This window comes from Trachinotus anak, unplaced genomic scaffold (assembly GCF_046630095.1).
Source record: "Trachinotus anak isolate AG129_WGS33_773 ecotype Australia unplaced genomic scaffold, CSIRO_AGI_Tana_v1 ptg000008l, whole genome shotgun sequence".
Classification (NCBI taxonomy): Eukaryota; Metazoa; Chordata; class Actinopteri; order Carangiformes; family Carangidae; genus Trachinotus; species Trachinotus anak.
This window is the reverse complement of record NW_027273859.1, coordinates 206602-230219: the sequence shown is the minus strand read 5'-3', so window position 1 is coordinate 230219 and position 23618 is coordinate 206602. Positions and strand designations below refer to the sequence as shown.

The following is a 23618-nucleotide window of genomic DNA, read 5'->3' as shown; positions in this document are numbered from 1 at the left end:
ATTACGATCAGTAACCAGGTAGATTATGGTTTGTTATTAACTTGAAGGAAACACCTGCACAGTGTTACTCATATTTATCAGTCAGATAAGCAACAACTACTGCAACCTGAACAACCCTGGTATGACTGAAATAGTGTCCCTACAACAGCAGGCGTACCAGACCTTGGCTGTCATGGTTACAATGATAAACACATGGATTGTACCGAGAGTGGTGTACCTACCTTAATCGCCATGGTTACTATAATAATGGTTATGGCTTGGTTAGGTTTAGAAAAAGATGGTGATTCGGGTTAAAATAAGTACTTCCTCAACTAGATGATCTTTGTTGTCATGATTACAATAATAACAATGAACACGGACGTCTTATATGTTTCTCTACATATATATATATATATATATATATATATTTGCTCTTTTTCATGTCAGATGTTTTCATCTTTCTTTTGATTTTAAAGGTTCATATTTTAACTTCTCCTGTGTTTTATCTGAGGTGTTGATCTCCATCAGAAGATATAATTGTGGTTTTAAGAAGCAAAAACCATCTCAGTGTAGTTTTACATCTCCTCTCTCAGGCTTCTCTCTGGAGCTCTAGTAACATCAGGTCAGTCAGCCAATCAGAAGAGAGTCTGTGAGCCTCTCCTCTGTGACTTCACAAAGTTCCAGGAGTCCTGACGGCTGGTTTTAAGGCTCAGTTTCTGAATACAGGCTGTGTGCATTTCTCTGTGGACTGAGGCTTTGATACTTTCACAGTATTAATATAAAACCTAGACCTGCTTTATAATCAGAAATACATGGACATCTACCTTTACACTGGATGGAGCTTTAAGAAAGTGTTGATCGTGAGCTCTGTTTTGTTAAAACTTCTCCGGCAATAAACAGAAGATAAAATGAAGAGTTTGATCAAATTCAAACTAACCCTAGAGGTTAAGGTTTCAACCATCACACTTGATTTCTACTTTATATAAAATATATGAAATCCCTCAAAAACGCTTAAAAAAACTCCACACTCTGGGTGCTCCTGGTACAGGAGGGTCCATGTTGGTTCAATAACTGTTCTTTTGCCGCTGTGACGCACCCATATCGCTTTGCAAGTGGCACAAAGCTGGAGAGATTAACCTGGCTTAATTAGAAATACAATAACCTGCTGGTGACAAAAGTCTGAGGTGTCTTTCAGCAGTGGTCAGGAGAGGTGACGACGGAGAGGAGCACAGGGATTGACTCCGTGGGTCCGCTCCTAACCTAACCACCCCTCCCCCCTTTCACCATGAAAACAAAAGCTAAGGCTGGTGCACTTCCTTCACTGCTTTCTTTCACCTTCTGAGCCACAAACAAAAGTGGACCGTGTGCAGGAAAGAGCCCTGATCAACAGAGCAAGAAGTTTAAACTGACACCTGAGGGTTAGCGACAGGCTCTGGCATGAAGACGGTGATAGTCAGGGAGACATGATGAGACTGTGGTGCTGTGGCTGCAGCCTCCAGCTTTCCTGTAGAAACATCACAGCACAGTTATTATTGTAGTGTTGAGTTACTAACTTTATGTCATAATAATACAAATAATAATAATTATAAAAATAATAATAATAATGAAGAATTTCAAAGAACAAAGAAGCAAAAAACAGTTTTTCTTCCTGTAAATTTCTACCAGGAGCATGATGGGAGATAATCTAGACCTGTAAATGTTGGCCCGGTAAGATCCTGGTCTTTACAGAATCTGACAGTGTGAGACTAAAAACCCTGAGACTGGTGACAGGTGGTTTTTAGATGTGAGAAGGGGTCAGACTTCAGTCTTACAGCTCTTCAGGAAGCCTGGTTATGTTTTATTATCGTCGTCCTTGTTCAGCTCCTTCTGACTCAGATGAAAACATGATGAATGAAAGAGAACAGATGACTCTGGTTGTTGAGGCGACTGTGACTGGATCTCAGTTAGTCTCGGGGGGTGAGGACCCTCACATGCTGTGCTATGAAAATGGCAGTGAAGAAGAAGAGTATTAATAAATAATTTAACAGAAATGAGTGAAATGAAGACAGAATGTGATGATTAAATAAAGATAATAAATAGATAAGAACAGCTCTGGTGTGTGTGTGTGTGTGTGTGTGTGTGTGTGTGTGTGTGTGGGGGGGGGGGGGGGGGGGGGGGGATCTCTGCTCTTTGTTCCACTTTATGAATCAGGTTGAATTTCTGCTCAGAGAGCATCTTTAACCGGGGGCAGACGAGCCGCTCTTTTCTCTGGTGCTTTGGCAGCCGTAGCTGGTGTGGAGAGGGGACAGAGCGCAGAAAAGAAAGTGGATATACCAGGTGGTGGTACACTTGAAAATCTCATTATGTTTTCAGGGACACAATGCAGGACAAGGTGGTGAGGACGGGGTGACAAAGAGAAGCACCTTCCTCACTTCCCTTCACCTGGACAGAGGGTCTGTAGAGCAGCCAGGGCAACTTGGAGGGGCAATAAATTTAGAGAATCAAAAAAGTATAATTATCCTGCAGTTTCATTTTTTATGAAGAAATGAAGAAGATTATCCAGAAAAGAGTGACAGATGTTGTCTGAGTCTGAATAACACAGCTAATGAACAGCAGTGAGAGCGACCTCGGTGCTGTACACTCCACAGATATACTCCTCCAGCTCTTGGTTCAACATGTAGTCGAAGACATTCCCCCTATGGCTGCTCCAGAATCCATGCCCTGGACTGAGTGACAGACAATGCTCATTTAAAACACAAAGGCACATAGACTCTCATTCAGACTACAGCTGCCCTCTTTCAGACCTGTATTCTAAAGCCACTTTCTGTTGTCCCCTGCTCAGGTTTTTCCCCACGGAGGGAAATAAAGCTGGGCCCCACTGCATTGCATTTGGTGTGAGGGGAGAGAAGGGCTCGTCTGTTTGAAATAAAGAAGGAGAAACCTCTCCACTGAGAGGACACCTTAGAGGTGCACCTTTTGCTTTGTCCTGGGCAGTAGGCTGGAAAAATGGAAGGCGAAGTAGGAGGGGAAAACATCATGCAGGTGGGCGATTCGTCCCTAATGTGTTTATGAAAGATTCTTTGATAAAAGCGGAAAGAGCGTCTGCTGATTCCCAATGAGCTTTTTTGTGGCTTTTCTCCCCCCAAGTTTCAGATTTAGCACCTTCCAGGCTGCACCTCGTGTGCCTCCAGCCACCACTCACTAAACATACATGTGTTTGTTGTTGAAGGTAAGCCAAGCTGATTTACCTTTATGGCTGAGGGGGGGGGGTTCACCTGTCTGTTACAACATGTGAGATGATGAGTCTGTGTGTGTCCTCCATCAGAGAGTGCTTGTTAGAGCTGTTGTTACTGTTGGTGACTTTGTCAGTGTGTGATGAGTCTCATTATGAAGCTTATTCCCATGTTTATGTGTTCTCATGTTTTTATTCTCTGTAAGAGGCATCATGTCGTCCAGAATAATGAATTATTTCTGTAAAGATACTAAGACAGGGGCCATTTTTCATTTCACTTTCACTGAAAGAAAAAGATGTGATTTTTGTCCCTTCACATCTGTAGAACATGACTTGTAGGCCGTAGCGTCTCCGTAGTAACACTTCATTTATGGTCTGTTGTTGTGACACATTTTATGTTCATCCAAAAATTGCAGCTCCTTTAATTGTTGTTTAATTGTTGTTGAGCCCTAACACAAATACTGGTAGTGAGGTTTTGTTGTTGTGGTTAGTTGTGTTAACTGGTTGACAAACATGTTTATTGATTTTTTTTTTTTGGTGTCGTTTTATATTATTATATTATTCTTCCTTTTATATTATTCTTCCTCACTTTGTTTTTATCTGAAGATAATTCACAGTCAGGATTCGATAATATAAACCTCACAGATCTATTTCCATAATCACAAAATTATCCACTATCCACTATGTACAGAACCATGTGCTCATGGGAAAATGTCTCTTGATACATTCAGACTTAATTCAAATGAAACCAGGAGGCCTGTGGTGTTGATCTGGTTTTTCCAGCACACATACATGTACGTAAGATTTTTCTAAAGAATATTTCACTCCTCACACACAAAGAACAAACAAGACAACAACACAAATCAGTCACTTTGCTATATGTGTAAAAAACAATGTGTAAAATCTTTAATCAAAATTTAAAGGTTTTACTGTCGTTTGTTGTGAATTAAAACCCTGAAGCATCTGTGATGAAAATCATCACAGTCATTTCTGAAACATCTCTAACTTTACTCAGCAGAATCTTTTAAAGATCCGACTGTAAACAGACCATCATGGCTGGTAAATGCTACGGGAATTAATTAACTGGTAAATTAAATATTATCTTAAATAAGAGACAAAATTATTGCAGTAACACAGCTGATAAAAATACTTGAGCTTTGTTTGAAATGTATATTTATTTAGCTCATCATTAACAGGAGCAGTGTCCACCACTAATTATTATGTTTACATCTTTAACAGCTCAGGTGTTGTCTTCAGGCTACAACATGTTTTATTGTAGGAATTTCAGAGGGAACACGGTGCATGAATTTCACATTCAAATTAAAAAGATCTCAGACACAACCACCATGGTTTTTCTTCTTCAGTAACTAACAAAATAAAATCAGTAATAAGGTTTAACAGCGTGCGTTTTAAACATGAGAATAGATTTTAGACTGCGGCCAGTGCTGCATGGTTTTTGTTAAAACATAACATAAGCTCTCAGCTGTCAATAATCTGTCCCAGGGCAGGGATCCGGTCTCATGTATAGTCAGGAACACTATCAGACTGATAGCAGCAATGAGTGACAGACGATCAGCTGCAGCAGACATTACCCAGACTCAGCAGTCAGGGCATCAGCGTGGGGAGAACGACAACGCTTCACTAGTTTTAAAAAGGAAGAGAAGGCTCAGGAGCCGAGGGGAGGGGTCCATTTTTATTCTTGCATGAGGCACATTCCCTTTTTGCAGTGTATCAGAATACAGGATGCACTGTCTGATTTCTGTTCCCTTGCAACTATCTTGTCCCAATTCAAACCTCTTGTGGTTTACGTGGCTGAGATCCTGTTTCCTACGGAGCCACCTGACCATGAAAAGAGTGTATGTGTCACGTTGCTGAGGAGCCAGCATCTCTGACGAGCAGCTGCTCTCTACACCCACAGAAACACACAGAGGACAGGAGCCGCGTCGAGGACATATCTGAGAAAATCACCAATCTATACCGACAAACCGGGGTTAACTAATGACGCAAGTCATCAACTGTCACGTGCACTATTTGAAAAATGTAGGACACTGTCCCACATTTGTCAGAGAGGAAGCTGTTGTCAGGCTCAGAGGAACCCCACAGATCCGGTGACCCGGCCTATTGTTACTGCTGAATGTGACGCAGGATCAAACCTCTGGCTTGTGGGCAAAAGGCGGATCTCACCTGCCCAGGTACTTTATGACAACTCGTCAAAGGGAGCGAGCTGCAGACAGCCATTTCCCTGATGCTGTGATATTATTTCCTGAATTGGGAACACACGTCTCTATTATTGTAGTTTATGTCACAAAGAAAAGCATGAGCTCCTCTTATACAGGAAGCGCTTACACACTGTGAAGCCTGTCATTCAGGCTTTCCTCGAAATACCTGCTGAGAAAAAAATATTGTTGTTATAATGTTCACATTTAATCATTTATGTTTAATAACAAATTTCCTGTAATTTAAACAATATTTAAACAATTTCTGAGAATAATTTAGAAGAAAATAAACACAATCAGAGTCAAGATGCCTTTATTGTCACTATATCATTAAAACCATACAATGAAATTAAGATGCCACAACTTAAAAACACATCCTCCACACATTCATCCAGACATATTCCAAGCAATAATAAATAATAAATAGTCTATAAAAACAAGTAAAAGGTAGCAGTTAAAACTGCTCAATAGAATATTGCACATTGAGTCATGATAGTGTGTGATAGAGAGTGTCCCAAGGAAGTTTCCAGGAATCGGTTTCCAAAAGGACAAAAATCAGCAAAGACACTTTTGACATCTTTAAAGTGCAGATTGGTGTCACCAACACAGTGCAGCGACAGTCCTGTGAAAAACTGTTCCCAAAAATGCTCCATTTTCACTCAACTTCCCTTTAAATTGAGATTGGAAAATAACCTTTGCTGATTTACCACACACACACACACACACACACACACACGCTTAAAATACACGTGCAGTATTAGTTTGTTCTCACACGTCAACATGAGGTGATCTGAGACAGACGATGACAGTGAAGAAAGACTGAAGGTGGATTTTTTTTCTTTAGCATTATTGCCGTTATTATTATCATCATTATTATTATTGTTATTGTTATTATTGTTATTGTGATACACACAATGTAGAGGGACAGAGAGAGAAGAGTGGATGACAGGCAGCTCAGGGTCTGAGCTGGATTTGAACTCCGGCCTCTGCGTCAGGACCAGGATGCCCTGTGGAGGTGGATTTAGGTCTGGTTGGTCCGGTGTCAACAGTTCAGGACTAAGTGAGACTTCTGCTGCTCACAGGGTCCAGTTAGAGTCTCCTGCTCCTCTCTGTCAGTCAAAAGACTGTGTCATTTCAGTTTTAACTTTATTTCTTATATAACCACAAACACACTGTACACATGCTGCTGCCATACTGAGAGCTAGGCTGATATATCATTAGCATACTAATAAACACGCTAATTATGATTAGCATCACAACTATTAAAAAGTGCATCACACTAATACAACATTAAATCAGCCTGATAGTTAAGATAAGCTAAGATGAGCTAATCCAGTCTCGTAGCATGATACTTTGATTGCATTGATGTGACATATCAGTTATAGCTAGCTAGCCAGCTTTAGCAATACTGGATGCTAATGCTAACGGTTAGTGAGCGAACAGGTGTTGCCACAATCAGTATTGACATGATTTCCGTCACAGTTCTCATTTCTCTAAATCAGTGTGTTAGTGTTGGAGCTGGGAGAACAGGTCACCTGACTGTACTGAGCAGGTGTGGCAGAGGGTTGAGACACAGTTCAGTGTGATGAGAGCAAACACAGAAGACCTACAAACTAACAGATGGTCAGTGTTGATTTGTTTGTTGATGTCAGCATACTCCATTGCTAAGCTAACGTTAGCTGGTGTTGCTCACTGTTGGTGCTGTAGAGGAGCTGAAGAGACACTGAGGCAGCAGGAGCTTAAACGTCACATCCTCTGGATTTCTCATGAAATGTGTCCCAGAGGAGGTCCGGGAAGGTCCAGTTACGTTACTATCTGTTCACGTTGGCAATAAAAAACTATGAATATAGGTAAATTGCTTCATATTTTTAATTTTCATGGAGCTTTGTGAAATGAATTTGTGTTTATAAAACAGTGTGATGAGAGAAAATGAAGCCTTAATTCATTTATGATTCATTCATTTGAGCAGATCTGCATTTAAAATGTGGATTATTTGAACTGTGACGTTCTTTTACAAAGTACAGCTTCAGTCTGGTTGGATGGTTTGGATGGAGGTGGAGCCCTCCACAGTTCAAACCCTGAGGACAAGCTCCTCACTCCGTCTGTCTACGCTGTGCTGCTCTTGTGTTTGCAGCAGGAAGTCTGCGTTTGTCTTCAGAAAACTGTCGTGAAGTTTAAACCTTGACAGGGACGTGAACATAGATTTTATGCTGTCATTTTCTGTGAAGGACAGTCCTGATGAATCCTAATGATTTTAGTGACTTCCTGACCTTCTTATAGATCAAGACAAAACTGACTGAGTCTGACTGGCCTTGTATCAGATGAATCACAGCTGTGTGCTGCAGACAGTTTAGATTGAGATCTGCCACAGAACCACCTCCGGCTCTCACAAGGATCAACAAAATTATTTCTTTAACCCTTTAAGACCAGATGAGACGTACATGCGTAGAATACGTTGTTTTATTTTTAAAACGTGACCAATGAAATACATTATGATTCACTGAAATTCAAGTCAGGAAGGAGAAATCCATCATGGGAAATGTATTCAGTTTGTTTCTTCAGCGGTTTTAGCTGCAAAAAGGTTTCTAAGTCACTGTTCAGACAATGGCTGAGTGATACTGAAGCAGATTACAGCAGTTACCTGGATGAAGACAACGACTTAGAAGATTCAGACACTGACCTCAACCTGCTAAACTGCTAACCAGCTAGTCAAGACTCAGGGTGAGGAGGAGGAGGAGGAGGAGCCAGTATCACTGCTAGCAAGAGGTAAAAATTCACCTGATGTAACACTGTCACTAAAACCTTTCTTTCTCAGCCTCTGAAACAGATAGAAACATGAAATAAAAACCATCACCTTAAAGCTCTGACTTTTATTGTAAATCACTGACTTTACTCTGATGTTCATCAGTATTTTTAAAGAAATCAATAAATGTTAAAAAAGTTTAACTGAAATGAGAACGTTGATAAATATGCTTGTTTTTCCAGCCATATCCAGCCATTGATTGATAATAAAAGTCAGAGGTTTAAGGTGTCAGATGGTTTTCATGTCACCAGTTTAGCCTAAAGTTCTTCTTACGTGCAGCTGGTCCCTCTGAGACGACCTCTGACCTCTCAGGGTGTGTGGTGGCTCAAGTCGTGTGGTTGTGCTGCCTGTGAAGCTGAATGAGTGAACAGGTTTTCAGGTTTGATTTCACGCTGGTCACTACCTGATCATTCACTGTTCCACGTCCGGAAAGGTTTCCTTTACAAATTGCTTACACCGCTCACACCCCAGCACCTCTCCATTTTTTATGATGAGGTCTAAATGAGGGAAACTGCTCATTGCTAAAGCCGGTCTGTATTTGTTTGCTCATGCAAGGGAATTTTATCCACCGGGAAAAGCAAATGATATAATACCAGGCAGTCAGTGTGTGGATGTGTACGGTGTCACAGTGGGTAAACATGTCAGGAGCCACACAAATAAAGATCTATGGGCTGCAGGCTTGACAAACAGAGAAAGGAGCCGACATCAGTGAGTAGGAAGTGTGGAGGACAACACAGTGACAGGCACTAATTACTGTTGATGCTCCTCTCCGCCTTATAATCACCATCATCTCTGGCAAATTAATTATCATCATTAGCATCAGCTGATTCACAGTAACAAAGTATAAACTGTAGGTGAAGCACATATCTGCAAGCGGCAGCAGAGCCAGATACTGAGTGAGAACGAGTCTCAGAAGCTGAACTGTACTGTTTGTGCTGTGATGCTTCATCTCCAGGCCGTAGTTTCATTTCCCTCCACCTCCTCAGTCTTTCTGGATCTGGGATCTGCGCTCTTCCTGCACCACGTGGAATCAATAAGCAGCTGAATGACATTAGTATGGATTAAATGTGTGCAGCCACTGATGTCATGGGCTGTGTTTCATGCATGTCAGTCTGCAGGCTAGACTACAGGAGCCCGGCAGGTCTCAGTGAAAGCACCATTAATAAATCTAGCACAGCTATTTCAAATACAAAGTACTGTAAAGATCCTGCTGCAGGAGCAGTGGAAGGAAAGGAAACCAAAGGGCTGCAGATATAACAGGTAACACCTACATGTGTTCTAGTCAAATATTAAATTTGGGGTTAACTTTGTGTCCTGATCGTGGCTCAGAGACGGAGATGCTCGTCAGTCTGTTGGTCCATCTTTCACTTTGGTTCAGAGATGCTTGAACATGTTGAAGAAGTTTCCTTTAAGTCTGCAGAGTCATTTTGTTACTTTAAAGCTCCATCCAGTCTAAAGGTAGATGTCCATGTGTTTGTGATTATAAAGCAGGTCTAGGTTCTATATTAATACTGTGAAAGTGTCAAAGCCTCAGTCCACAGAGAAATGCACACAGCCTGTATTCACAGCCTGTATTCAGAAACTGAGCCGTCAGGACTTCTGGAACTTTGTGATGTCACAACAAAGCAGTCACTGCCCTCAAGCCCTGCCCCAAGCCCCTCCCACCTGGACCCACCATCCAACCTTGCAAGATTTCGTTTCTCTGAGTGCTTACCTGAAATCTGCTATATTTTTATTGGATCGCTGAGAAAACAGTCAGCCACAGTCAGAGGCACTGAGCCTCTCTTCTGATTGGCTCACTGACCTGGGGCATAAATAATGAACACACATAAAAAACATGCATTACAGTATTTCCCACACATGACTTAGCCCAGCAAGCATTTTTTGGTTGAAAAGACTATTAAAAAAACGTCTATGCTGACCGTTGAAAAGACGTTCAAAATGGGTCCAAAAGTGAAAGTTTTTTTACCGGCTATTTGTAGACGTCTATTCAACGTTCACATATAAACTATATTTAACCAGGAAATTTTGTATTGAAAAGTTTCTGCTTATAGTGTGCAGACATTGTTATGGTGGATCATAACTGGTATATTTCGTCAAAATTTCTCATTTGAAAGCCAGTATTGCAAAATACGGTTAAATATGGTCTAAATGTGAATGTTCATTAAACGTCTACATATAGCTGGTAAAAAAAACTTTCACTTTTCAACCAATTTTGAACCACTTTCGAACATATTCAACGTAAAAATGCTCACTGTAAAATAGTTCACCATGCCGACTTCTAAACCATGTCTTTTCAACGTCATGTTCCGATTATGTATGACATTTTTTAATGCAGCATTCAAAATACATTTTAATTGTCATGCACTGTTAAAATATAAAAAATGGGGTATTGTAATGTGTATATTAAATGTTGTGTCCCTCTTTACCCAAGGAAAAAGTCAGATAAAGCTTTCAAAATACACTTTTATTTCAAACTTTCAACTTTAAAAAAATGAAAAAAAAAAAAAAAAAATGTGTGTATGTGTGTGTGTGTAATGTCATGTAGTGTGTTGTTGGAACAAACAAAAAATATACAAGGAAATAAATAATTCAGAAACCACCACCACCACAGGTGGTTTCCTATGGAGCTGTCAATGTCTGCCTCTGTGGCGCTTGGATTGAACCTTATGACAGCATCTAAATTATTAAGGAAAGAGCATAAAATTTATGAAATGCAAGGATTTCACTGTGCCACTGCTCAGTAATACGGGCAAACTTCATTATAAGCAAAAATTACCTTTAATCACAGAGTACAGGGCAGTGTTCCTGAAGGCCCTATTGTTTTTTTGGCCACCACCCTTCATGTTGAACGTGGCCATTGTTTTGTTTGTCAGAAGCCTGTAAATTTGATAAAGCATTGTCATAAAGGAATATCACACAAGACTTAAGTATTTTTTTTTATTTCTTTACAGTATTTTAGTAAAATGTACTTAAACCCACTGAGGTCTAAAGAATTTTCCTCTTGCCTGGTCTCCTTGTGTACAAATACTTACATATCCTCAACCCTGTGAGGTACAATCAAGTATTTTACATCACTTCTTTAAAAAAAACCTGATCTTTAAGAGTATTCATGCTGTGGTGATGTCATGTGAAAGTAGAAAATGTGATTTGACCAAATACAGAGGGTAAAATAAAGAATGGAAAATGGGTTTCACACATATATATGGTAAACACACAGCTGTTCTTTAAGGTCTGAAAATGGCCTGAATATTAAATTTAAAAGGCTACATCGATAGTCCAATTATGAAATTACATATCAAGCTATCATTAAAAACACACACCTTAAAGTAGTCTGGCAGAAAGTTTTGTCAAGGCCGCAGCCTGCAAACGTTACAAGCTAGCATGCTAACCTTACTGCTAATTTAGCATGCCCGAACGAGCGGCCTCGCCCGCATCGTGAACAGCATAAAATGTAACAAATGGTGTCATAATTTCTTGTTGCAGCATAGAAATACTGTACAGTAGTACATGCACTTACCAAAATGCAGTTCAGTAGTGACACTCGTTCGCCGTAGGCTCTAACCGGTTACGGTCACGGTTGCTCGAGCCAAGTGCTTGCGCATGCGCGTTACGGCAGTAAACAACATACTGTAATTTCACATAAATACATTGAAATATCATCATTGACCACAATCAAAGCTTTCTGTTAACAGCACAAAGCCCATATAGGTCCATATTTTTGATATTTTATTAAACATTAAATGCGTTGAAATTAAGTTTTGTTAAAGACGTATTTTCGCCTCCCTCATTAAGAGAAAAAACGTCAATCGAAACAATACAATCTCTTTTATGAGCTACAACTGACATAATTATCAATCGAAATTAAACAAATATGTGTTTTGTGACATGTTGATGTTGTAACTGCTTTTTAAACGGTTGAAAAGAGGTTGAATAACGTTTAAACTTTATATCAACCTGTTTTCAACCGGAAATCAGCGTTGAAAATACGTTTTGTGTTTGCTGGGAGTGTTTGTGAGACTGTGATCATGGGATTTTAGAGCAGCCAAGTTACAGTGAAGTGAAAATGAGAAATAAAGAGCAGACAACTTAAAACAAAACAGACAACTTCATGGAGCTTCATTCATTATCATCATCATAAGTTTAAACAATTTAACAAATGATAGAATAATTGTGTTTGTGTTCTCATTGTCTAACATCATATCTCATGATTTACTGTGAGTCACTATGTGAACTGTTTGTATTTGAATATCCAGTCTGAGTCTGTCTGGACCTGATGAAGACTCTGGTCCTGACAGATGAAGGTCAGAGTCAAACAGGACTTTACAGTTATTGATCTCAAGTTCACTGATCAGCTCCTGTTTGTGATCCACCAACAGTCCAGTTGTGTGTCTTTGCTGTTGCTCTTTTCTGTGTTTGACAACTTGCGGCTCAGACAGTGTTGTTATCTGCAGACTGATGGATTCATCCAGTCTTCATCCATTTATGGTGAAATGTGGGAGTGGAAATGAGGCTCATGCAAATGCATACAACTTCTCAATAAGTGAGATTAATAAAACATGACTTAAATATTCTGACCAAAAGAATGTGTGTGTATGTATCTGGTTTAGAGTGTTCACAAAGTTTCAGTTGTGAATCTACAGAGTGTTGCCTGAAAGAGGAGATGTAACACTACACTGAGATGGTTTTTGGTTCTTATGGATATAATATAGGACCTTTCAGCTCCGTGGTTTTTACTCATTTCTTACATAATAATGTCTTTGTTTTTATAAGTAAGAAAGTAGGAGTACAGGTTTTAGTCTCATGTCTTTACCTGCAAGAGCAGACATCAGTAAACACTGTGTGGACTGTTGTACTGAGATGCTGATTTTCTGTAGGAGAGCAGGACTTTGTGTCATTATTCTGCCGGCTGTGAACTGATTGACTTGATAATGTGAATCTGTGAAGCAGTGAACATGGAAACATTTTCAGTCTTTATGATTCTCTGACTGAAACGGGCCAAATGTGAGCCGTCACCTCAGACCTGGTGAATCCTCCCTGTCAGGAGAATACGGTAGAGCCAACCGCTGCATAAACTGTATTCAAATCATAGCCGGTTTTATGAGCTGTGCAGCTGATCTACATACATATAGCAGAAAACACTTAAGACTGACGTGAACATTCCCCACAAATATATTTCAAGTAGTGGAAGATAAATGCAACGCTCCATTTTCCTGTGACTCCCTGAATTCACTTGTCGTTGTTTTAACCTGAAACAGTTGTGGCTCCGGGTGTGTGTGGATGTTCTGATCTCAGAAGTCAAATTGCTGCCAACAGGCAGATTAAATATGGACCAGGACAGACGTGACAGTTATTAACCTGGGAGCGCACAACACATTGAATATGTACAACTGACAATAAAGCTAATTTCCATGGCGAACAGAGGTCATTTTGATTTGTGGATGAAGCCTGTCTGCATAAATCGATGAAATAAACATAAGTGGGAAGAGTGTTGAAACATAAAAATAGATTTTCAGCCAAGTTCCCAGAGAGAGAGAGAGAGAGAGAGAGAGAGAGAGTAGCAGAATGCAGCTCAGGCTCCCGTCTTATGGCCTTGTGCAGGTATATGTCTGACTGGCAGTGAATACAGCCGGCTATGGCACTATCTATCACATCTTATTGTATTCTAACAACACATTGTTAATCAATTCAATACCTGAATAAAGCTGAGCTCCTGCAGAGAAAAGCTTCTGTGGGGAAAGTATTAAATATCACAAGATTTTATTGCTCTCCTTTCACGAGGATTCACAAGGCTGCTTCCTGATGTGGCATTTAAGCCTCCACGCTGCATTCACTGCCTCACTCCATTGTGTCTCCTGCATGCAGGACAAAGAGAGGAAGCTACAGAGCACAATGTGTTAACCAGTGTGTAAGGCAGGCTCCATGATTACACAGCATAGACGTATGGTCATAACACCCCTCAAATTACTTGGGGGTAGGACGTCCCTCAGTCTCTGGTCCTCGTCGTCTGACCCTGTCATCCACAGGATAATCCACTGATTTACACTCATCGTCATGTCTCTTTCCTCCAGCCCAGGACGTGTGACGTTGCTATAAATAACAGTTAACCCAGGGAGGAGGAAGAAAGCTCAGACTGTCCCACACAGAGCTGGAAGGTTTATCAGTGTTCTGAGTGAGACACATGTATTTTTAAAAGAGCTACAGGACGCAGCAGCACTGTTCATATTGATATGAGAGAGGGAGGGGGCTCAGTCTGGTGAGGTTATAGAACAGATTCTTCATCAGTCATTTCAGACAAACGATATCATCCTGCTGATCGGGGTGAATATCCACCTCCAGTTCACACTCAGCAACTGTGATAAAAATGAGTAGAGCAGGAACTCATCCAGGCTGCTCACAACACAACAACACAACACGGACTGAGGAGGTGTGTCTGTCAACATGCTCATCCCAACAATCTGTGGAGGATTCATCAGGTCACACTGTGTTAAAGACAGACAGTCGTCAGCTTTAAAATGCTCTGACATTAGGCTGAGATTTGATCATATATTTATCAATTTTTTTTTTTTTTAATCTCGATATTTCTCGACATATGTGATGTTTTCCATGATACTGATTTTTTTTTTTTTCAGTCTAACACAGTCCGACACTCATCTCTCTGCTTTCCTTACTGTACATCGAACCTTGACATGTGCAGAATAAAACTCTAACTGCTCATGAAATGCATACATTTCACGATTTCCTGGAGGTCAGGAAATCGTGCACAGTAAAGACATGTTCCACCAGTGACAGTACATTAACCTGCTTAATGCACAGTTTTAATTGTGAACTGAAAGACGTGAATTTATTTTAAGAGTATACAATCGCATGAGGTGGTTTATCAGAGTATTTGACAAAGCAATAATCACCTTGGAGTAAATACTACAGCAGCTGCTGTGGTGGAGTCAGTCGTTCCAACACTTAGCTTCACCAGCTTTGGAATGTGGAACGATATCAGGAGAGGAGAAAACCAGCTTTATTCACAGAGCATCACTGAGTGGAAACACAGAACATTCACAACTGTGTTTGTCGACGTTTCTGAAAAATCACTTCTGTTTTGTGTGAAACTGTGATGGAGACGCAGCGAGTTAAACGTGTTTCAGCCATGAGATGAATTAATGTGGAGTTTGATGGAAGGAAACTCTTCGTCCTTATAACTTTAAAGATCATGGATGTGTTTTCATTGTGACCATAAAGGAAGAACAGGCTCATTGTCTCAGTGGCTGGTGCTTCCTTTCTTACCACAAACTTCAGCTCTGTTTACATGGAGATGATGGCTGTGATTTCCCAGCTCAGTCCTGGCTCCAGTCCCCTCAGTCCCTTTCTTTAAATCCTTATCAATAAGCAGACAGTGCTGAGAGACGCAGCCATTGTGTCTCTGTCCAATGATATTTGCATCCCAGCTCCAGCGTCCCAGTGAGGCACGGGTATGTTGAGGCAGAAGCTGATGTGCGGCTCTGTGTGTCATTTCACATGTCATCACGACACTGGCTGCTTACTGTTAAAATGTATGCAAAGGCCTGCAATCTGTTAGCTTTTACAGGGCCCCGCCACAATTAATGCAATGTTCTCCATCTGCAAATAGAGGAGAGCTGTCATCTCCAGCATAGATGTCTGAGCACTGTTCAGCTGCTGAATGGGAGATAGGTCCTCTGTGATTGCTTTGAAAGCTGAGCTCAGCCTTCCTCTTGAAAAGACAAATGAAAGAAAAAGAGAGGATTTACCCCCAGAGAACAAAGAAAACTACAAAATCACTTCTGTTTTTCAGGGGCTCCTTTTGACGAGAACACCCGAGCCAGAGCCTTAAAATAGAAAGTTAACAGCTCATGTCACTCAGCTGCTGACAAGCAGAGGATAAGAGGCCTCGCTATAATCTTTGTGTGTTGTATCTGAATCCCTAAACAGGCTCCTGAACAGGGACAGCACAAACTACAGTGGCAGGGCATTTATGGAAGAAGGGGGTCCTAGAAGCTACTAAGTGGTTCCTATCTGCTTTGGAGAGCTGGCTCTCAGTGCACTCTGACTCATGCTGACACATGCACTTCAGTGACAAAGCCCAGAGATGTGGTTTCAGTTGTTCAGTGAATAAAGTGCAGATTGGACGGCCGGTGATCCTAATCAGCTGTTTAATATGAGCCAGTTCACCTGTTCGTACGCAGCTGAACTCTTTGGTCTTCGTGTTAAGTACATCTCCTGTCACATGGTGAAGTCTGTTTGAAGAAGGAAGCAGTAAAAACACCTTTATTTATCTTCTCATCATACAACTTATCCAGGGAACCCACGTGTCCTGGAAAACCTTGAATACCTGGAAAGTAGTTGACCAATTTTCCAGTCATAGGAAACACATGAGAGAAAAAGTCAAATGTCCTGAAAAATTATTTCAACATTCTCCTGTTTTCAGTCAAAGTGATGTTCAGATCACGTTGACGTTCATATGCTAGCTTATGCACGACAGTATTTTGAACAGGCTGCTACTGGTTTGGTTTGAAGTCACATCACCTGCTGCAGGTTGAAGATTGTCAGTGACATCATCCTTTAAATGTGTGTGAGTCTCTGCTGCTGCAGACTGTCATCAGGTTTAGAGATGAACCTGTTTTAAACTGTTGAATAATGTGTTAGCATGTTTGGTTCAGGTGCTAGCTTGTTTAGCCTGTAGCTAAAGGTTTAAGGTTTGCGATTCGAACAGGTTCAGATGTGTTGGTTCATTGCTGAGAGTTGCTGATAATCAATGTGAAGCTGAGTCAATACAATGAACAGGAGCCAACTGTGTGTTAGTCGAACACCCGCTAAATACTCGCTAAAGGCTGTTTTTACTCTGCTAGCATCTTTGTTAGCATCACTTCAAACCCAACGCAGCATTGTTCAGGTGAAACAGACCATAATACGACATGAGATGTTGTAACCTGTTGTAACAGTGGCTCACAGTGGGTGTGGTTAACCTGGTTACTTCCTGTTGCTCATAAAGAGGCGAAAGTGAGATAAACTGATAAGTCAGTAAATAATCTGAGCTAATTCTCCTGTGAATCTACATTTAGCTAAAGTTCAGTCTGATCTGGCAGGATTATATTTCATAGTACACACAAGAACCACCTGTCTTCTTATAGGCTGCCTGTAGGTTTCCCACTAGTGTTGTCACCTATACTGTGGAACACAGGATCGTCCCTTATTTGAATATAAAATGCTGCAGTTTGTCTCGTATCCTGTGCTGTCAATAATGTGATGTCATGTAAAACCAAACTTACAGTCTACAGGTGGATTAAGAATTTATCAATGAGCAGTCGACTGGTGCGCTTTGTGCTGTGAGAAAACACATGTATGGTGCCTTTTATACATAAAGCTAACCAGACAGTGTGATGCACTGATGGCTCACCACACAGAGCACAGGTCTTGAAGCCTTATATTTCACCATAGTGATCTGGGTTTGAGGCTCTTTGCTGTCATGTCGTCTGCTTTCCTCTCTGATACTAACTGTAAAGCTGTAGTTCACTGCACTGTTTGTTACCCTTGATGTTTTTGGGTTACGACATGATCCTCGAAAATGATCTTTAATAAAGAGGGGGAACCGTGTTATGTTCAGAGAACTGAATGAAATAATTGCTAATCACTGACTGATGGAAACTAGAGTAAGAATGAATGGCATCAGATTGTATGATAGTGACAGTGTTTGAGGCTGTAGCACTGACTGTGATGTCAGTCCCACTGAGTCAGATCAACAAAGGCAAACATCATTGACCCAGTTGTTTACAGGGCGTCATCTCAGTTCACTTTCACTGTTACGATCAACAATGTATGAGTGCGTGAACAGGCTGGGATGAATGAACTGAATGGGCACGAGTGCTGCTCTGTAAATAATAATCCTTGAGCTCAGATAATGACACTGTTGACATTGTTTTTAAAGTAAACTACTTGAAAGTGATTATTCGACACACGGCACATTTTCATTTAAAAGCACTCAGGTTGTAATTATCAGACAACTAAGTGACGGCTTCCACAGCCAACAGAGAAGCTTCCTATCAGACAGAGTCATGATGCATGCTGGGCTGCAGACCGTGCTGGAAGGTACTGTGTGTGGGTACATGTTGGAGCCTCTGAGGCCCTGACAGTAGGGATCCTTGTCCTTCTTTACTTTGGTGCAGCTGGATGTGAATTATTGCAGCAACTACTGGCCACAGTAGCTGGGGCTGATTCTGGTGACCCCCCGACACTGTCTCCTAGAAACCATTTTTTACAGGCCTACAACTAATTTACCACAGCAGATACATTTACTGTGTCTACACAGGATGACGTTTTCTATTAACACAATGAGAAACTGTTGTTTATGGATTTGACAAGTTATAAACATGTTGATACGGAATTAATCAGTAAAATGTTTTTTTCACAGTTAAATCTCCACCTGCAGAGACTCCACCTTTATTAAACTGGTTTCTGGTTCTGTTCAGACCCTCACAGGACCTGGTTCAGTTCAGAGATAGATCCTGGTCTGGTTTAATACAGAAAAAAAGTTCACAACTGCTTTATCTACATTTAACCTAAACCTGGTCTCTGGTGTGAACATGGTCTCTGGTGTGAACCTGGTCTCTGGTGTGAACCTGGTCTCTGGTGTGAACATGGTCTCTGCTGTGAACATGGTCTCTGGTGTGAACCTGGTCTATGATATTCAGATTATTTTAGTGTGATCCTGAGCTCAAACACGTCTGTGACAGACATGCAGGAGGTGTGATGGTCACCGTGACGTGAGTCAGGGTTTATTTTTTCATGCAGCAGCTCCTCACATCAGGTCTCTGTTCTTGAGATGCAGCAGGTTGAGAAACACCAGCAGTCATGTGATCAGATGAATCTCCAGGTAAAATTAGAAACCGAACAGTTGTTAGCATAAATTACAGGTTGCAGATCCTGCTTCACCTTTGACCTACCGTACTTCCTCTAGTTCAGAACGGAACAAAGAAAGATGTGTTAGATAAGTTGTTTTGTTTACATCCTCACTTTTTTTTTTTTTCTTGTCGAGTTCCAGGATTTTTACATTTCTATCAGTTACTCAGAGAGAATTTGAATTCTCTCTGAGTAACTGAGTTTACAAAGAAACTTACCTCTGCCTGCTGATTACGAATACCATTTAAAGATGATTACAGATCATTCACAGTATTTATTGGAATGGAAGAATTCAGATGTTGCAACTGACCTCAACCCTGGGGACGGTTGCAACATTTTAGAAATACATCCAATTTCTCATTGCTTATTAACATTTTCTTTTGTCTCAATAAGCATAGAATTCTGAAAACATGAATGGTTTTACAATAACATCATAGTAATATTTATTCATGTAATAATATGTATTAGAGAACAGTGACTGAGTTTGAGAACCTGCCTTGAGTCAAAATAGGCACCTCCACCCAAGACCATCCATCTATTTCATTGCTCATGATAAACACAACAGGCAAATACATAATAAAACCATGACAAAGTCATTCACACAATAACTTGTTTGTTTTCATTTATACGTTACACTGATCAGTTATTGTTGCATCTGTTGAGCTCTGGGACAAAATTAGCTGCAGATTTTTTTTATTTTAAACTAAAATGTTGAAACACACTGTTGTGTGTCTGTTGTAATTTGGCTGTTAAGTCTGAGGACAGTTACAATATGTTGAAACATGAAACAGAACATCATGTACTAGCTAAACATGCTAACCATGTGACTTAAAGGTCAACACAACAATGACTCAAACTAAGTTGTGATTCATTGATAAAAAGCTCAGGACAGTTTGACCAAAATACAGCTCATAAAAAAATGACTGTCATTCCTCCATGAAAAGTTTTGTCACTAACTGCAGCAGCAGATGTGTCTTTGTCTTCCTGGTCTAACTGAGCATGTGCAGTAAGAGTGTCATCACTCTCGCATGTTCCTGATTGGAGGAATAAGACTTGGTGCAACTATCCCCATTCTCTTTACATTATGATCATAACTGATACAACAGTAGGTCATAGGTGCAGATTTCAGACCTGTCTTCCACACTGAAGGTCACACCTGAGGTCAGGTAGATGCTCAGCTGGTGCTGTCATGTGACTGCTGAGTTTTTGGAGGCTCTTTTGTGTACCAGGATGACATACAGTCAGATTCATACAGAACAACCTCATTAACTGTTAATTACTGTTGTAGCTGTTCTAATGTGTATTAGAACAGGTGTATTTTCGTACATGTACATGTTGTAATGTGGACGGCGGTGGAACGGCACAGGAAGACAATAACACGGGATGATAACACCAAATGTCAGACATAATAAGTCTCAGTGTGACTGTGGTGCAGGGCTGTCGTTTTTAGACCTGTCTCCAGGCAACAGACTATTATTTTAGTCTGTGGTCAGACACTTGAATCTGATGGAGCAGCCAAACAGCTTGGAGTTAGCCTGCTGCATAAACTAACCACACACATGTTCACACCGTAAAAACACATGTGACTGCCTCGGATGTTAGTGCACGTCTGTTTTCCTCCGAGCAGAGGAAAGTTGCAGGTACTGTCGTGCGGCACATCCAGTGCGAGTTGGTGACTGAACTGAACAGTGAAGGACTGGTTCAGCAGAAGACGGCTGACTCCCAGGAGCTTTCCCTGCTCACGCTTATTTGATTTGTTCCTGCAGCCGCAGCCTCGTCCTGCCTAAGTGCTGTACAGAGGCATATGGCCAGGCTTGTGTGGGCCTAATTACAGGCATTATCTCATTCACTATTGTAAGGGACTGTTGTGCCATCTTCCATTTATTTAATTAGGCTTTTCACATATTGGAAAGGCCCAGTTTGGGCTGAAAATGTAACATATGGGTTGAGAGAACATAGACTTTGGGGGTGTTGCTGTGTATTAAAAATATATTCTGCATTTTCCTGATGTGGAGCAATTTGTCAAGCAATTAGCCACGCTAATTAAATTTTTGTAGCCCTAATCAAACGAATATGCTAAAACATTCTTTACATTGCCAGTCCACTGTCTGTTCCCATTTAACTTGATGGCTTAAAAGAGCCTCCTACTCCTGGATTCCACTCCACTTGATCACCTCATTTGCATTTTATATTGGTAAATCAAATTAAGCACCCGCAGCTTTTAACATGATTGACTGCGGCCAGGGCTGCTCAGATGGGACTTTTTCTGCACAGAAAATTAGACCAATTTTAATGTGCGGCGCAGAGAGCCCGGCTCCTCACATTCAGCAAATCGCATTCACTCAGCTAATTAAAATGATTTTTCCCCCTTTTTGTCTGTGTTTGCCAAGGAGCTGTGATAGATTTGCCCACCTGCTGTTTTACCGTACATCCAGTCTCCCTGCCTGTTCCTCTCCCACACTGAAGCATGATGACTGTTGTGCTGCACTGCAGCCATCAACTTCATATCCAGTCAGCCAATAACCAATCAATGAGCCCCAGTTTACCCTGTTTAGCTCCTGATAAAACATTTTTCTAAATGGTATTGACACATGTCCACATGTAGAGGGTCATTGTAGACATTTAAAATAAATTGTGTATCACTTGATTGTGGTGTCGCAGAAGCAGCTGTGAGACTTGTATTCGATTCAGTTACACTTGATATTTAACAGTCATTTAACAAAAGTGTGATGTTCAGCTGACCCTTAGGTACGGTAGCTCAAAACACATGAAAAACACACAAAACACAAACAAATGCAGAAAACAAAGAAAATACATGTATTATAACACATCCATACAAGTGTGTGTCCCAGCAGGTTCGTCCATTTTTAGTGTCAGCAACACTTCTGCAGCACGTTTTTGTGTATGTTTGTCTGTTTGCATCATGTGTTTTCTGAAGGGCCACTGTACTAAAGTGACCTGTATGTCTCATGTATTAACCAATATGTTTAAGATAAGATAGCCTTTATTAGTTGTAAACATATTGGTCAATACATGAGACATACAGGTCACTTTAGTACAGTTTACTGGCTCCTGTTAAAGGCATGTTTAGTGTCAATATGCAAGCTTAGGGAATATTATCAACAGAGCAGCACTAGTGCCCACTCAGTTCATTCATATGTTTGTTTGTTCTTTTTGTTTGTTTGTTTGTTTTGGGTGGAGTTTACATATAACTCAAAGATGTGATGGGGTCATAAGACATGAGCCTTAGGACACTTTATTTGTTATTGTAGGCAACAAAATAAGGTTTGGCACATCTGAGGAGCGAACAGTGACACAATGGAATAAAAATAAAAAATACATCTAAAATAAAATTTACTAGAAGGAAAAATAATAGAAGGAACAGAGACAAGATACAGAGCAAGATAAACAGATAAAAAGATAAACAGATAACATGTTGAAATGTTGAGGCAGTGACATCTGTATATCTTTAAATAAATAATTGATCAAATTAAATTAATTGAATATTGATGTCTTTGCTCACAAATAATGAATAAATAGAATTACAGCTGCATATCAATTGTGTTCATAAACATGTTGGCACCTTTTTATTTTTCAAAATTCATCAAACTGCTGATTAAATACTTCTGATTTGGTTTATTATTATTTTACATTATGATTTATTGAATACAGAGGATGCACACTGAGCGTGACACTGATGTGTTGAACAGAGAGTTTACAGCTGACTGTAAAGACTTTCACATGCACAGTGTAATTAAAAGAGTCAGTTTTAATTATCAATAAACCACAACACACCACAGATATGAAAGATATGAAGAGTAAACACTATACTGAAATGAACTGATTGTGACTCACAGAGTATGGAGAGACAACAACAACAGCAAAAACAACACAACACAGACAAAACCATTGATAATATCAGGAAATATCTGATCAATAAGTGAACAATAATGTGACCGGGCTGATAGTGAACAGCTGTGTTCAGGTTACTCTGCTCAGAAATATAATTTAAAGATAGAAACAGACACAAAACTAAAGAATGAACCAGACGTTGATATTTTAGATTCACAGCGAGCTGAACCAGAGCAGGATTACAGCGTTCACTTTAACAGGTGTAAGTCTCAGTTCAGCTGAAAACACACACGTGATGATTGTAAATGAAAATCCGTCACATCTGCCTCAGTTATTGTCTGAATATTCTGAGGCAGAGAAATAAAAGTTGTGTGAGCTGGAGAGAGAGAGAGAGCGAGAGAGAGAGAGAGAAATGCTGTTCTTTATGGAGCATTCCCACTGGGAATAATAGGTGCAGCACAGTGCCGGCACCAGGCGCTTCCCCAGAACGCGACAGTCAGCTTAATTGCAGCTTTTAGGATCATTACTGCTCCCATGTGAATGTCAAAATGGACAAGGCTAGTGGGCCTTTGACAAACAGGCAACCACCACCCACCGCCCTGCAGTCACCAGGGGCAGGCCCATAACCGAGAGAAAAATACAGGCCTTG

At 40.5% G+C, this 23618-nt stretch overlaps 1 long non-coding RNA gene across 4 annotated transcripts; it reads right to left on the bottom strand.

Moving 5' to 3' along the window:
- Positions 1-2175: 2175 nt before the first annotated feature.
- Positions 2176-22019, bottom strand: LOC139623484 (uncharacterized). 4 transcript variants are annotated; one of them, XR_011691526.1, is made up of 6 exons: positions 18874-22019; positions 11730-18837; positions 10989-11089; positions 9924-10888; positions 8483-8564; positions 2176-8224 (listed from the first exon to the last, which is right to left on the bottom strand). It is a non-coding gene; the product is annotated as an uncharacterized lncRNA (long non-coding RNA). The 4 variants fall into 4 exon arrangements; XR_011691525.1 differs by having other exon boundaries at positions 8483-10888; XR_011691524.1 differs by having other exon boundaries at positions 2176-8564.
- Positions 22020-23618: the final 1599 nt, after the last annotated feature.